Source organism: Cydia amplana, chromosome 9 (genome assembly GCF_948474715.1).
Source record: "Cydia amplana chromosome 9, ilCydAmpl1.1, whole genome shotgun sequence".
In the NCBI taxonomy this organism is placed as follows: Eukaryota; Metazoa; Arthropoda; class Insecta; order Lepidoptera; family Tortricidae; genus Cydia; species Cydia amplana.
The window spans coordinates 14,586,652-14,600,772 of NC_086077.1; the positions used below are offsets into that span (position 1 = coordinate 14,586,652).

At 36.9% G+C, this 14,121-nt stretch overlaps 1 protein-coding gene across 1 annotated transcript in view; it reads right to left on the bottom strand.

Annotated features, from left to right (window-relative positions):
* The window catches only part of LOC134651191 (alpha-(1,3)-fucosyltransferase 10), a 155,633-nt gene extending 146,946 nt beyond the window's left edge, over window positions 1–8,687 (bottom strand). The window contains exon 1 of the mRNA XM_063506243.1: window positions 8,675–8,687. The gene's annotated coding sequence lies outside the window, so the exon portion shown is untranslated. The remainder of the gene's footprint in view (window positions 1–8,674) is intronic.
* Between the last annotated feature and the right edge of the window lie 5,434 nt (window positions 8,688–14,121).

Below are 14,121 nucleotides of genomic sequence, written 5' to 3' on the forward strand. Positions count from 1 at the left end.
AATGTATCGAACAACGACGAAATGTAAACAAAACAGTTCCACAGATAAGATATAAATGACACGCGATTTTCGAACAATTCAAACGTAGTGTAGCTAACCCAGGATTTTTCAAATTTGCCGCCTTCTTCTACTGAAACGATTTGCTTGACCAGGTATTAAGCTCGCTCTAGTTCGTATTAAAAATTAAAATTATGATAGCTTAACTTCGATTGTATGATGGGAGTGTTTTTTTTGGCGGCAGGTTCGTGTGAATCATAACTATAAGAGCCTATCATATATTTTTGCGCGCTTCGTTGTAGAAGATATTTTACGTCACCTTAGGCCCGTAAGTGGGATTTTCTCCCCGCTACGCGAGGAGAAAATCTCACTTCCTGGCCAAGGCAAGACGTAAAACTTCAGACAAACCACGGGCGGTAATTCGTAAAGCCCCAGATCGCATATTTATGGCCCTTACCTTCGGTTCGGGCCACAAACACCTGCGATCTGGAGCATTCATTCACCTCCCTAGGTATGTAATTATATATAGGTATGTATATTATTGCAGGTGACAGGTGACTATGTATGACTCAGAAAGGGCTATCTAATTTATACCTATGCTATGATGTTAAAGTTTAGTTTATTTAGTTAACCCGCTAAACTTAATCTAAACAAAAAGAAACTTGAGAGACTTGTTCTTAATTATAATAATTATTCTTGTTTAGTTTGTTCAGAATTTAAAAGATAGACCAGCCAGACCGTATAAAATTAATAAAGTATAAAAAGTATTTTTAGGAAGGTTAAATAGGTTTTCACGCATAGCTGAATTAACTTTTGCAACTTAGATAGAATGTTCTTAAGAGTGTTTTACTTACAGTATGTCGATTGGGATTGAGACCATACCTCAAGGGGGTCTTTATTTTGTTTTCCTAAATACGCCCTGAAGTGATATGACGGGTGACGCGGCACGTTAGGGCTGAAAAATGTTTTAATTACCCGCCCAAGGTCATCTATTTTGGGGTCAAGCTGAACGAGACCTTTTTCACTCGGTTCATGGCGCCCCTGATTATAGGTAAGTGGAGATGAGTCAAAATAAAAATTAATTTCGTGAATAACTGTGGGGTTTTCTATAATTACTTTGTAAGTGTTCGTTTTCGGAGTTTGGGGTGTTAATTACTTGAAACGTAATTGAATTGTAATTAAATATTATGTCTACTTGATTTCGTGCTTAATTTATCTACTAATTACTTATTTTTGATAAATCTGTATATTATTCTGAGTTTATAAATTATATTATAATATAGTATGTATGTAAGTATTCGTTTAATTTTTTAAGTAGGTTTATTTTAATTTTAGTTTAGTTTTTAAATATTTAATTTATAGTTAGTTATTACCGCTTACATGCTCAGTTTACACAACCGGAGCCAATGAGCAAACAGTATCAGATAATTTTGAACAACCCTTAGGTGAGATTTCTTTACATATAAATTATGTTTTCTTCATTGAAACCAACTTTCAACCTTATGAGTATTTTGACTGCCTTCTGATCTTTAAAATCTTATATCAGATGAGACTTTCAGCAAAAAAATCGATTTTCTTTTTTCTGAGCTCATAAATATCTAACTAAAAATATGAAAATCATAGTAACATTTCTTTAAGTTACATATTTTTCCTTTCTGAATCAGTCTGCAACACTAAAATATACGAGATTGCAACGAAAGTCTTCCAATAAGATCACTTAGGGCCACTTGCACCATTCACTAACCCGGGGTTAACCGGTTAAACCTGGAGTTACCTTGGTTACTAGTACAATTTGACACTGGGTTAACGGTTTAACCGGTTAACCCCGGGTTAGTGGGATGGTGCAAGTGGCCCTTAGGAAGTTAACGTCCTAGGAACTTCACTCAAACTTCAGAAGTTCTAACTTGATTTGATTTGACATTTCTCGCGCGCACCAATATTGAATGAATGTATGAAATCTTTATTTCAGGCAACTAGTGGCCCATACATAAATACCTTAAAACTAGCATACATATTATAAAAATATAATTTTAACACTAAAAAACACATTATGATTGCGATGCATTACGCAACCCCGCAGTGTCAGGGAACCGGCCGCGGAACCGCCGAAACTTGACACCCTTGGGCCAAAACTCCTCCTTGGTGAAGGTCGCTAGATGTTCAGTAGATGTTGTGTTGTAGTAGATATTATAGGACACGAAAGATGCACCCGCAAGTAAATCAATATCTGAATTTTAAACTTGGAACGCCTCTCGACCGCTATTTGAAAGACGGCTGAAGGGCACTCAGTCAGATCAGATAGGGTTATTACATCCGGACCGCGGTCTCATTGCACGGTCATATTGATCGGTCCGGACTGATCTTATTGTACAGCTATTGGTCAGGTTTCATGGATGTCAGTTTGAACTGAATCTGATTTGAGTTTGGCCTTTTTTAACCGACTATGGGGTTTTAGCAATCAGTATATAGAAGGACGTTTTTGTCGTTGTAAGTTCATGCATTCTTATGGTGCTTACACACTGGCAGATAACGTTATACTCGTACATGTAAATTCGTGTGACAAGATTCAAGAATAACATGATAGTATTGCTAGTATAATAATGTTGCATTCGAAATTATCCCAATAAGTACACCATATCTATTTATAACGCTGAAGTTACGTCGGAAATTTTGTAAAATGCTGAAATTTTCACATTGAATATGAAAATTTGGAAACTTTCTCATCTTTTTGCATGGGAATCGAATTCATATCCGTTTCAAAAATGGAAAACTTTTATTTTTTGGAATAATATCCTGAAATTTCCGAGAACTTTTCCAACGTGCAACTATCACAGTTGTAATTTTCAAGTAATTCTGATACCATTAAATCTTGAGGTCATCTTATACTGTCTCCTCTCACTCCAACTTTTCAGCGATGGTGAAGCAGGCCCTGATCGCCACTTTTCCACGACATTTGCATAAATCCACTCTGTATACATGAGATGCAATGCCGGTTTCGGGCAGCGAGACGAAGATAGGAGCCGACTTTAATTTTATTAAACAGAAATTTGCATCAAAATAGTTGTGAATCAAAGAAAGCTTGTTTTGATTTAAGATAATTTTAATTTTAAATCTGCAGTCTTGTACTTAGTTAAGATTTTTAGCTCTGCGCTATTATGTGGATTTGTTAAATCCTTTAATAGACGTATAAGTCTTCTATATGTTTGACGGTATATTTATATAACATAGTGGTAGTAAGATGGTGAAACCGTTAGGTTACAATCTAACGTAGGTTAGGTTAGATAGTAATTTTCCTACCGTCAGTATATAATTTAACTAGCGAGATTGTAAACGGGTGCTTGCAAAGGTACATGACGTGATCTGAAACGTGGCTTCTCCTTACAGTTCCATACCTGTACACAACTTGCTGGAGACCGATTCAGATTTAACATCTTGTTACGGTTTGATCTTACTTTGATACAACCTTGCATATCGCTCACGCTGATTGGTGCATGCGCGCCAATCATCAAGACGATGGTTTAGGTTGTATTCTCGTATCCAGTTCAAAACCGACAAGTACTTAAATCTGAATTGGGCCCTGGATTCTTAACAGGATAGATAAGTAAACTGTTGAATAGGCCCTTAGTTTTGTGGCCTTGTATAACAATACTACACATCTGCGATTTACGCAGCGTACTACGTAGGCAACACGCGAACGCGAAGCGAAGCGGTGCGGCGCGGGGTGAATCAATCCTTTGATACCTATAGAAGTGTCCTACGTGATGGGCGATCTCGTTGCGAACGCGAACGCCGTGGCACAGTACACTAAGAAAAGTAGTGAATCTAAGGCCGTTCGGTAAGGTATTTACCTACTCTTGCGTTGGCGCTTAGGGTTGTCAACTTGTCACTTTTATTTTTAGTTAAATATTATTTGCGTATTATGAGTAGCACTAGGTTTCTATTTATATAATATAATGAAATGTTCTATCAATTCATAAATGAGGTATAAATTAAGGCCGGTAAGAGCAGGCAAATGCGAGCGTACTCGAATGCGCGCGATCACAGTCGCGGTACGGCCCACACTGCCGCCACCGTATTCCCCCGTATATTTTGCGAATGTGTGCGTGGCAGCGTGTGCGTACACGGCGCCCGGCGCGCACGCACACATTCAAGCCGGCAGCGGCACATTTCTATGAAGATTCACTACTGTTCTTGTACTGTGGCCGTGGGTCCGCCGCTTTCGCGAGTTGTTCGCTTACATAAGACGCAGTGTTTTATAGCAAATTGTAACCGCCTCGTTCGCGTCGTGATCATAAAGCAGACATGACAATCCACTCATGTTTATTGCGTTGTAAACCACACGAATAACTTCCATACAGTCCGGGAAATAAAACATTATTTATTATTTATTTAGAAATTTAAATCAGGCAACAAGGCCCATATTACAAATACCTTACAGACTAACATAAGTATGTATTTTATAAACTTAAAACTAAACACTAGTTATTTAGTCGACAAAACGGCGGGGATGGCGCAGCCGTCATAATGAGCGTGGCTACTAATTGCCTAATCCTATAGCAAATTGTCCAGCACTGAGCTCGCGTGACCCGTCTGCCCTCCGAACATCATAGGAAAAACGCGGTTTTGTAGTTCTCTTAGACTATCCAAGCTTAAGAGCCTAAACTTAGACTTTCTGTAAGTACTAGACTAGATCTATTAACTGTACGTAGCAAATGAGCGAGCGATGAACTCGCGTGACCCGTCTGTGTCGCGAGTGAATGTCGTTTATGGGAAAAACACAGACTGTTTTGTCGTGGATTCTTAGACAACATAATTTATGGGCTATTAGTTTAAATCCCAAAACACGGTAATAGACAATATACTTTATGGCTATGAATACTTTTAAATTATTTGAGAAATATGAAAAATAAGTAGCTGAATTGCGTCGTAACAAGGACATTCTATTAAGGTTGTCGCCGGTGACTGTTATTTTTATTTTTGGCTGAAAATTGTTTGTTGAAAAGTGTTTATCAGAGACCGTTAAAAATAGTTTTTTTTTCTCTAGCCTATTTTGGTGTCCCACTGCTGGGCAAAGGCCTCCCCTCGTTTTCTCCACTCGACCCAGTCATCGGCATTTTCCCACCATTTGGGGTAGAATGCGTCCAAGTCGTCCCGCCATCTCCTTTTCGGTCTGCCTGAACTCCGGCCTGCACCGTCTATTGCAAAAATAGTATTAATAAAACAAAATACTTAAGTTTATTTTTACAAGTATTATTATGTTGCTTCGTTGTTTTCTTTTCAAAATTTCACAACGGATGTTTCTTTTCATGTAAAGTTGTGAATCTTTTAACCAATAACTTTAGAATGGACAGAAACTTTTTAACTCAGGATAGAAGTGAAGCGTTCATGAGGGTAGCTTTTAATTTCCGAGCAGAAATTTTTAATTAAAAATGTTCAAGTAGTTAACGCTCTTATTACTTTTCTGATACATTTATCAGCTTAATAGTTTACTAGCATGGCGAAGTATAAGCAGTAGTAGTAAAAGTAGGAGTACCTAAATCTCTTTACTGTACAAAGACAGGTTCACATTAAATTCAGATAAATTTAGGTACAAATAAATAGTTAGGTGTAAATTTAGGTTTAAGTAATTTTCATATACATTTTCTAGTTTGATGCCGACAGATATTTTAAATGTAACAAATGTTTTTATACGAATGCAGATTTCTCTTCTAATGGAACGAAAACAGGACAAAATGCGTGCTGCAGTCAAATATTTATACTTAATAAATAGTTTGGAAGTGTCGTTTTTCTTTTAATTTAATTAACACACTTTACCGAAAAATCTGTGTTTCTGATAAGTATCATGAATTTTTTATTCGTTCAAAGACAGACAAATCCAATAGCCATTTCCCAGTGCAATATCACACAGAAAATATTCCACGGATTTACATGATACGAGTATATGTCTTAGGTACTATTATCCAATATTGTGCATAATCTGAGCTCGTATACGAGTGGTATAATCCAATATATTCACGTTTACAAAGTATTCTCAAAAAAGTTTAATCCGGCGAAGGCAATATCAATAAATCGCGATCTGAGGCTTCGTTCCAAACACTTTCAAAGTTCATGTAAGGCTCAGAGAAACCAGTATAAGTACGCTCTTGGCTAACGTATAGTTGTCACTGATCTGGAGGTCACGCTACAATGTTTTGCCAACATGGGAATGGGAACACGACCTGATAGGCGTTTTCACACCAGTAGCCGGGAATCCATTCAATAAGGGTTGGTACTCACGATCACCGGACCGGATACACGTAGGTATCAGTCTGTCGCGTGGAAAATGGGTAACAAGGAATTGTCTTTTTTTTATTTAAACAATTGTAAGGTGCAAGGAAGTTAGTTAGTCAAACCCGAATTTTAACATTTTAAAACTTTGTGGTACACGACTAGGAATGTTACATTGTACAACGGGACTTAACGCGTATCTAAGTTTTAAGATTTACCTCCGACGTTTCGAGGACGGCGTTGTCCCCGTGGTCTCGACAGACCGACACAGGTGTGTCGACAGAGTGGCATCCCTAGTGCGCAAAACGTTCAAGCGGATTAAGAAGAGCAAGTGCGGGTAGTTCGAAAAACTCGCGCGGTGAGAAGATGCTGATGTCAACTTAAGCCAGTCTTCTCCGAGACCACGGGGACAACGCCGTCCTCGAAACGTCGGAGGTAAATCTTAAAACTTAGATACGCGATTAAGTCCCGTTGTACAGTTTAATAATGTGTAAAAATCGTGAAAGTTTAAATCAGTGTTAGGAATGTTACCTTATTTAAGGTCGATTTTCCGGTTCGCCGGATGCTGCCAAGTGCGTCGCCCTCGCGTTCCACAAACTGACATGATTCCTAATTAATTTACGTCATCTCTGTTTTCTCGATAAAATATGATTATTATTCTAGAGCCAGACATAATATATTTAAATTAAGAGGCCTGACATTCTTTATAAGTTTCTTTTTAAACTCGTGTTTTAAAAGAATTAATCAAGTAATACCTACACTCTCTTGTAAACAAGTAGTTACCATTACAAAAAAATAAAAATAACTTTAAAAAAACAGAACAAAATGTTGTCTTAAGATCACAATTAAAAATATAATTACCTATATTATTTTACTGAACGAAATGCTTACACTATTTTCACAAACCTAACAAATTACGCGTACGTTGAGGCTTTTTTTCAGAATTCTTTTGTTGGCGTAATTAAAGAAACGTTGCAATAATTACGCCAAATCACAAAGAAAACCAATTATTCTGTAATGACTATCGAAAATAGAGGCGTCTACTAATTACTAGTAGAAATTCAGACTGTTTAAGGGCCACCCCACACTAGCGTCTCTCGAGCGTCGAGGCAACGTTGACGTAACTGCGCAGCGACGCCATTTTCCATAGCGCTGACTAGACGCCGACGCTCGAAAGACGCTAGTGTAGGGTGGCTCTAAATAGCAAACAGGCAGTTTTGTGATTTGAGCCACAGACAAGACACCCTCTAGACTGAGCATAGTAACGCTATCCCCTCTGCCACTTATACGGTAGTTTTACTCCATCTTCGAGTCAATCCCGTGCCGTGATTGGTCCGTGTCTTTGAACGGACCAATCACGGCACGGGATTCGCTCACCTCGTCCCCCCGCACCCCCGTATTTTTGGCAGCATCGGTTTCATGAAATAATTGCTCTAAACTCAGTCTAGAGGATTCCTAGTCTATGATTTGAGCACTTTAGATGAAAATAATGAAGGATTTTGACAAACATGGATTTGTGTTTATTAAAAGATTTGAATTTGTTAAAAGGTTGTTTTATTTTGAGAAAGTATTTAAGAGATTTGTGGCTAGCAAAATATTTTACAAGCATATTAATTCATCCCATTATCCCTTTGTTGCTTTAATATATGAGCTATGGTTTTAAAAAGTTTTCAGTTGTGACATGGTCGGCTTATATATCATCAAAAAAGCAGCGTTGTGTCATACGTGCAATCGTAAATTACGTACCTAGTACATATTTCTTTAATTCCTAATGTAGGTACAATCAAGGTACGTAGTTACAAGTAACATTATCTTTGGCACTTTTGGGCTGGGTGGGGGTCGGAATGAGGGTGATAGTATAAGTAGGGTAGTATGTTAGGTAGTAATGTGCATGTGTATCTTTTAGTTAGTTTTAGTGTGTTTGTTTGTACTTTTTGTACAATAACGTACGTACGTATATTAAATAAAGTTTAATTTTTCATTAAAAAAAAAAACAAGTTAAGTTATTTTCATACATATTATATCAGTGTCCGTTTTCATTTCTTGTGAGCGGGTACAAACTCGTACAAAGTCGTGCGATTAAAATTGTTTCAAACACAAACATTAAGCAACTTTGTTAAGGACTTGAGGCTGTTCTTTGCTCAGTCAATTATTCCAACAACTCTTCGTTCTTATTTCTTAATCCTGTATTACCCTCTGTATTCTGATAGCTTCACTTTCCAAGCGAGAGCTTTCATCTAATCCAGTGTATGCAATTATTAAGACCTCTAGAATCTCGACATCCGAATATAACTTATAAATACAATACAAAAGTTACGAAGTCTGTGTCATAAAACGAATCGATTGACACCCATTTACCAAAGTCGGCTTAGTAATCTTGACGCTAGGGCGAAACACTATACACAAATACATTTATAATATACATAGGTATGTGTAGAATATATTTTACAACTACATACATATATAGACTGATAAAATCACAACCCTTTCCATAGTCGTCTAATGAGACCAAAAATCTCAGCGAAAGTTGACACTTTTAACCGCAATCCTTTCAATGAGGTCCTGCCGCGTTAGTTTTAGCTGTTCTAGTATATACCATAGTAAATAAAAACCCTACAACCCTTTTGTTTCTTCTTCATCTTCTTGTTGTTAGGGGCTATATAAGGCTCCAAAGCCTGCGACCATCCCTGATCTATTGTGATCGCCACCTACTACAACTCTGGATCCAAACCTGCAACTTCAAACACCTGCAGGATCTTTTTGATCTCGAGAGACTTTAACTCCTCCGGGCGCAATGTGTGTCCGCCCAGGATCAAGTCACCAGTACGCATTAGGCAAGGGCACTCCGCGAGGATGTGCAAGGGCGTCTCCTCTGCCTCCATACAGAGTCTGCACCGCCCCATGTCACGTTTCCCCATGGTGTGCATATGTTTATTTAGGCAGCAGCTTTTGCTTTGTCAAAGTTTTAAAAAAATGACCTTCATTTATCTTCAGTAGCTACTTATACTCTCGTAACATTAGGTTAAGGGCTCAAGTGTAACGGAGTGTGAAAATGGATTTACCGAGCGAAATAATGTTGAAAATTTGTGTAATAATACCTACTCATTTGTTATTCTAGAGGGGTGTCACTGAATTCTACAATTTTAGTAAAACTGCTTAATACAACACAACTCTTTTGCTTAAAAAACTTTACTGAAAGTAAAACTACATTAAATAACAAGTTAGAAAATTCAGTTTTAAGTTTCATTTCACGACGATTATACAAGTTTAGGTTTTTGGAATAAACGAATACGGTTTGATGTATTTTTATATAAAGAAAATGTATATATTCTTGATAAAAATAAGAACGAAAAAAGTTCTCCATTTTGAGGAGGAGAATGTATCCTTAAATTCAAAGCCATTGATTAGTATGTAAATGTATACTTTAGTTCAAGGTACTTACCGAACACCCAGGCGGTGATAAATTGTTATGCGTCAGCTGCTATCGGCTAATCGATCCGTACGACCAACCGAGACGGGCCATAAACTCATATTTATTGGATGGAATCTCACATGATACATCAGTGCCGATAAACAACCTGCAAAAAACCCTAAGGGTCACTTGCAACATTCACTAACCCGGGGTTAACCGGTTAAACCTGGAGTTACCATGGTTACCAGTACAATTTGACACTGGGTTAACGGTTTAACCGGTTAACCCCGGGTTAGTGGGATGGTGCAAGTGGCCCTAAGGTCAATACGGTCAAATCCTTCTGCGGGGTTTTTTCAACTGTCGGCTACAGATGTTTCCAATTGCTGGAACTAAAATCTGTCGCTGCTTATCGATGAAGTTAGTTTAGTGCATTGACGTTTGAATGATGCACTCGTTTACGAAATTTCCCGCAAACGAATTTTGTCCCATTGACATTATACAGTGTGTAAGTCGAATATGGGCAATAAATTAAACCATATAAGTATGTAATATCATTTACCCGTGTACTTAATCATTAATTAAGATTTTTTTATGTTTCACTTAATTATGACACGGTAATTATTATTTTTCTAATTTACCGAGCAGCAAGGTCCCGTGCTAACCACCGTTTAAGGTGGTTCGATTTTCATACAAAATTCAATCGACTTTCATTACGTAACTACACACTATTACTACATAAATATTTCCGCATTTATCTTCTTTCGAATATTCATTTTCGCTAAATGAATAGGAAAACAATGTTTCATACAGAAATCATGCAAAAATCATAGTTAACTTTTCATCAATTTTACGTATGTGTGCGTCACAAATGTCGTGTACGGATACATTTGCGACGTTGCCATACCATTTCCGACGTCGTTGCCGGGCTGACCACGGCGCGAATTTGAAGTGCCGTCATGTTTAGCGCAATTTTGTTGACCTACCCGATTTTGTTGAATAAGTACCCGAAGTTCGTCAGCTTAGCTAAGAACTAGAGACAAACCAAAGAAAGTCTGCAGCGCAATAATTTGACATGGAATTAAAAAACTACATATGGCAATATTTTTTAAGCAGTCAGTAAACGTCATGCACTATGGTATGTGTTTGTCAAAATCGTTTAAATATTCATTGTGTTTTGTGATGAACGGAATAAACATGGTGAAACCTTACAAAACCGGCGTGCGGGAGTTACTTTTCCGCATGACGAATAATTTTACACTTGTAAAAAGTCAGCACGAGGCGATTCAAGCTGAAAAACGACAATGTTTACAAAATTTGGAGTTGATGACGGGTAAGTGGAATGAAACATCTTAATACTTCACCATATGTACCTACTTAGATAATATAATATTGGTTTAGACTAAGGTTTCACAGCAAATTGAACACACCTAATAGGTATAGGCATACTTATGAACTTTCTCTAACATTTCGAGGAACTCATTGGTACTAGCCGGGTTTTGAGCTCGAACCCACAACCTCCATGCTTATGCTCACGGCATGGGTACCTACTAGTTAAAGCTAAAATGAATTTTTAATATATGTGTATTGTTTTAATGGTTTATTTCGTTTTTCCGAAAACTTTAGTTCGCAAATTGCGGGCAATTTCTCTGTCAATCTAATTACGCCTTAATGGGAGTAAAAGAGAAAGATGCTCGCATATTGAGAACTTCGGTGTTCGCGGTAGGCCCTCTGTACCTATTTACCGCCGTCGCGGATATTACAAAAGCTTATTAATTTTGATGAAGCCAAATGTCACATTCTCCCAATATTATTTATCAATATTAGTATATGTCTACATATTAATAGTGACATCTATTGTTGGAATGAAATTTATTTTACCATAAAAATTAAGCTGTGCATACAGCTTAATTTTTTCATAGACGGTAAATATGGTAGAAATTTCACAAGTATCAAGACTATTTAATCCATTTTCTGTGGTGTTGTCGCATACTGATTTTTAAAAACTACTTATAATCTAGCGCTGCAGACTTTCTTTGGTTTGTCTCTATCATGGCGCGTTTTGTAAACAGTCGCTTTTTTGCTTACAAACGGAAGGTTCCCGGTTCAATCCCCAGTCATTGTATGCTGGGACATAACTTTTTGTATTTTTTTTTACACCTAAATTTCGTGTTGTGTTTTTTATTTTTATTTAATTTTTCTTATTTTCAAAAATCGATGGATTAAGTATGGACTAAGCGTATTCGTTTAATTTTTACAAAGATAATTAGAAATTATACTCTACCTAATCTCTTTGATTTTTACAATCAGGACATCCTCACAGCAATAAAAAAGAAATGTATAAAATTTCCTGTGGTTGAAAATAATGGAATTTTGTATATGAATGAAAAACACAATTATTACTAGTTACTACCAGGTATGTAAATTATAACTTGATTATAACTTTATTAGAATCCATATTGTTGCATCATCTTTCTTCCTATTACATTAGATATTTTTTTCTATCATGATTCATGATATTATATTTCTTTCAGGTACAGGGACTACTACGGATAACAAATATAAAAAAATGTACTGTAGGTACTTGAATTAAAAAAAAAAATGTTTTCCTTTTATTTTATTTTACAATTACCTACTACTTTATTAGAGGCTGGGCAGTAAGGGATTGCTTTACTTGTACAACAAACTATTAGCGCTTTAAAAAAAACTGATACCTGACACTTACAAACTGGACTTTCTTGGGCTTATTCTACTAAGAATCGTCAGTAGGTATTCTCCATCCTAGCATAAAAAGATATCCTAAAATGTCGGTCATCACGTCAGGTTTTAGTATCAAAAATGTTTCCCAGCCTGCGTGACGTAGCGGAAACTAAAACTTCTATACAAATATTTGGGACATAGTTTTTATATTAGCTTCAGGATTCAACAAGAATATGCTAGTGATTCTGAGTTGGAAGAACCCAAAAAGATCATAATCTGTGAAAATCAGGTATTGATATTTTTTTTTGAAAACGTTGATAATGTAATTTATTGATAATAGCTACCCGCCCCGGCTTCGCACGGGTTAACAAATTATACATAAACCTTCCTCTTGAATCACTCTATCTATTAAAAAAAACCGCATCAAAATCCGTTGCGTAGTTTTAAAGATCTAAGCATACAGACAGACAGACAGAAAAGCGACTTTGTTTTATACTATGTAGTGATAGTGATGATGATGATACTGAATATCTGGGGGAAGCGCTGGTGGCCTAGCGGAAAGAGCGTGCGACTTGCAATCCGGAGGTCGCGGGTTCTAACCCCGGCTCGTACCGTCGTACCAATGATTTTTCGGAACTTTTGTACGAAATATCATTTGATACCTATTTACCGGAACCTATTTACGTATATACCGATACCTATTTTTCGGTGAAAGAAACCAATGTGAGGAAACCGGACTAATCCCAATAAGTTTACTCTCTGGGTTGGAAGGTCAGGGCAGTCGCTTTCGTAAAAACTAGTGCCCATGCCAATTCTGGGATTAGTTGCCAAGCGGACCCCACGCGAGGAAGAAGAGATTGAATATCTGGGAGACCGACCAAAGCTCAGAAAACATATAAAAACCCAAAAATGCGCGTTTTCTCACAGATCAGACCTAGCTAAGAGATCAAACCCCTTATAGCAAATTTCATCGAAATCGTTAGAGCCGTTTCTGATATCATCCAAATATATAAATAAATATATATATAATAATTGCTCGTTTAAAGGTAAGATAACACAAAAAGGACAAAAATAAACAAAAAGAAATTACCTACTCGCACCAGTCTTGAACGACAAACCTCTTGCACGTATTTCCACGAACATACCGTAACGCTATTGCAGTATACTTACGTTGTGTGAAATTGTCTACTATAAGCATCACGGAAACACTGTTTGCATGTGTGAGTTATAGTAGGAAAAAGCATGACAGCAACACTCCGTCGACTTTAAAGGGTGACGAGTCATAAACAGGCATTATATTTAAGCCTTATGGAATTAGAAGGTTGATATTGAAGGGCATTTCAAGTACAATAATGTTTTTGTACTTCAAGTCAATCAACTTACAAACTTTTAAAAATAAAATTCATTTATTCATAATATACTTTAATTTAACCTATATACCTAATTATGCCTGCCAAATATACTTACTAGAGGCAAATCTGATGAATGCTTAGATATTGATATATAGTGACAGTTGGTGGAGTATTTGCGCAGTGGTTTTCAAGTAGGTACTTATATAGGTTAGTATTTTAAATACTACAGATATTTTACTTACTTAACTCAATATTTTAGTGATTACTGATTACAGTTGCGCACCGGTAATATAGGTAACGTACCGTATTCACATCATAGTCACTCATATTAACTTATTACCGACAATCTGAGTTCAGTCTCGCTTGTACTAATAAGTACGTACATGTACGGACATC